The sequence below is a fragment of the Euwallacea fornicatus genome, chromosome 22 (assembly GCF_040115645.1).
Source record: "Euwallacea fornicatus isolate EFF26 chromosome 22, ASM4011564v1, whole genome shotgun sequence".
In the NCBI taxonomy this organism is placed as follows: Eukaryota; Metazoa; Arthropoda; class Insecta; order Coleoptera; family Curculionidae; genus Euwallacea; species Euwallacea fornicatus.
This window is the reverse complement of record NC_089562.1, coordinates 2,533,959-2,537,346: the sequence shown is the minus strand read 5'-3', so window position 1 is coordinate 2,537,346 and position 3,388 is coordinate 2,533,959.

Below are 3,388 nucleotides of genomic sequence, written 5' to 3'. Positions count from 1 at the left end.
GAGTTCAATTAAAAAAAAAAACAAAAAAAAAGGTATGTTTGATGTGTTTTTTTTTGCATTCTCTGTGTCGATGAGAATATTTTTAAAATGTGCCATATAAAATCCTACATACACATCTGACAACAATTTTTGATTAATTTAATTAATAAGGACGTATTCCTCCGAGGCGCTCCTAGTGCTCCACCCTGTATGTATTAAATGTTTCTTAAATAAATCGATTATTATTTAACTCACGTTCGACAACGTCCATTACGCTTGGTTTGAATTAGTTTACAATATCGAGCGTGTGCTATATTTTAACTAGGGACCAACATATCTCACTTCTAGTAAGAGTCTTACTTCATCAACGAGATATTCTATAAAGAAATTATCAAATCAAGTAGGATATTACGCAATTCCTCCATTTTTCTGGCAAATAACTTCTTGATAAAGTTACTAGTGTTAGGTGTGAGAGTGGGAGAAAACCTGTAAGAGTGCTCGTCTTTAGAGCCTTCCGGGCTTCATCTCCACGGATGATTGCTCATACACATTTGCTTCTGCATTTGAGAGATTTTTTTAAGGGACGTTTGCTTACACCATCTAACACCAGAAATGCAAATAGTTCAATGGATTGAACTTTTGAAGTATTTACTTCGAAAGTGAAATAGCAACCTGAATTCATTTGACTTCAGAAACGGCATCGCCGACATATTTTCCTCTGTTAAAAAAGTAATAAAAAATGGAATTTCTTAGCATTGAAAATTACGAAAAAAAATTTCATAAATAATGAAAGTTTGTAATTCTAGTTTTACTCAAAACTATCCTGTGATACTTAGAGATATTTAGAAATTCGTAAGAAAAAGTGTCACCTCTTATTAGTAATTTTTTAAAAACTCGAACACTTTCATGGCAAAGTAGTACACCACTGATATTCACGAATGTTCGCGTTTCATCGTTAAATATTAATTTTATATGAAAAACTCAGGGTGGTCTAAAAGAGGTTGAAGAGGTAAAAACGTCATGAAAAGGGCGGTCGTTTGCTAAAAATGTATAAAATAGTTATTAAAAATGCAGTATATCAATGATTGTCAAAGATATTGAGAGCTCATAAATTTTGAGCACTGTTGGCACGCTCACCAATAATTTGGCGGCACTGCAGTGGGAAAGTCGGGGGCGGGTGGTACCGAGCGGAAAATAACTCGATCTTATTTTCCTAGCTATGAAAAAATTGTGGAAATTCTCAATATAAATTGAATATCCCGCTTGGTTTCAAAGATATTGAAAAGCCATAATTCTTAGTTTTGTAAATGGATTAGACAAAGTCAAGGGTAAACCGAGGGCCGGCTTTAGCGAGTCTGGCGCGCTGGACAAAATTTTTAATCACCGCCCCCTACCTTCGCGTGAAATCGACCACCAGGAAAGCCCGCCGCCATTCCTGGTCTGCGGCCCTGGGCCATTGCCAAACTTCGCTCTCTTCATACGGCTGGTACTGGGTGTACCTAGGAAGCATTTAATAACGCCAAAATTGTTATTTGTCGGAGACATGGCGTGATGTGTAACATGTTTGGAATCTCCTAAATGAGTCAAAAACTTTATGATACATGGGGTCCCACACCACAAATAAATCACATTTATCTATTTCGTGGGTAGGCCCGTGTGTCGTATCAAAGAATGTGCAACTAAAAACAAACTTTCTTACCCCTTTGCCGAATATGTGCGGGACTTTTGACATTCTGTACGATAATTGCCGAGATAAACACATATCTGTTATCTATTCATAATTAAATTATTGGCATACAATCCTCGTTATCCCCAATGAGAAAAGACGTCAGCAAACAAAACGAGTTTTCCGATAAATTAGTGATAGAAGCCATCGTGAGCCAATCTTAAACAAACATGGGTTTAGCATACGAAACGAATTTTTCTCACGGATCGGATCGTGTGCCATATTGTCGTGACATATGGTCGAGCACAACAAATATCAACATATTGGTCTTATCATGCGGTAGATTAAACAGGATCGGATTCGGAAGTAGGGCCTGAAATGGCTTTGTCCAGAAAAGGCAGGTTTAAAGGGCAAAATAAGTAGTTTTATGTTTGAGAAATGAGGGAATTTTATATCTTTCCCGCTGAAATTATATTAAAACAAATGTGCCTTCATTTACATATGAAATATGGAGTCGATCTCTGATGAAATAGCATTGTTACGACACTTAAGTCCAAGCTACGTGAATGAAGATTCTTGTGTTTCAGGCATCCTGCGTGTTTCTTCAAATAACTTCGGTCCACCTGAAAATTTAGAATACTATCCCTCCTACCCGGAAATCAAATTGCGGATCAGACTGTGATGAAACGGATTTAATACTAATTTTGAAAGTTGAAGTTTCACACGGGAACATTAGCTTTATTTTTATTATTGAGAATTTATTAAGTCGCTGCAAAATTTCACGAACCATCTGAAAACATACGTAACGATTATATATTTCCTTCTAGCAAGCAATCAGATTTTATGACGATCTATGACAAAATCAAATTCTTTGGAAGTTTGGAAGTTTAAATTTCATAGCAGAAAAGAAGGTTCTGACACTTTCCAAAACGTCTGGAAATGTGAGTTACAGGAATAGTTTCGCCTTGCTGTCAAGAAATGGAATTATGGCTTGATCTGTGATAAAATAGGTTCATTATGATTTTTTCAAGTACAAACTTCACAGAGAAAATCTAAGTTTTTTGTTTTTTTTTTTTGAGACGCTCTGTGTGTTTATGGATTTGGGAAACAATTAACTGATTAATAAATAATTAAATGTTTGTTTTAACCCAAATATGTATCTTCCCATCTAGAAACTAAGTTTTGGATTGATCTGTGATAAAATGAACTAATTATGAATTTTTTGACTAAAGTTTATTAGAGAAAAGGGGCATTTTGATGCATTCTTCGTTTTGCATGTTTCTTTAAGGCTATGCAAAACGCAGACAAACACAAATTGGTGCTGGAGGAAGATACTTATTTCCTTGCCTAGAAAAAAAATTTTGGGTTCGATCTCCTGCGAAATATTTCAGCGAAATTTTTAAAAAGTTTTACAATAGAAACTGAGGCTTTGAGACTTTTAGCCGCTCTGTACAAGTTCTTTAAATATTTTCATATAAATCTTGTGTCGGAAAAGCATATCATCTACGTTTTTTTTGCGCAAAATTGAGTTTTGGTTCACTCCGTCCAAAAATAGTTGTTTCGAAAATTCTGTAACAATTTAAACGTTATGGAGAAAACTAGGTTTCGTTGCTTTCTAAATCACTTTGGTAATATTTGACGATTTTCTTAAAGGAACGCACGATTCGCCCTGTCTTAAGACCTAATTGGCCGAAACTTCCAGAATCCAAGTTTCATAAAGCAAAACAGAAATTTCAGTTCCCT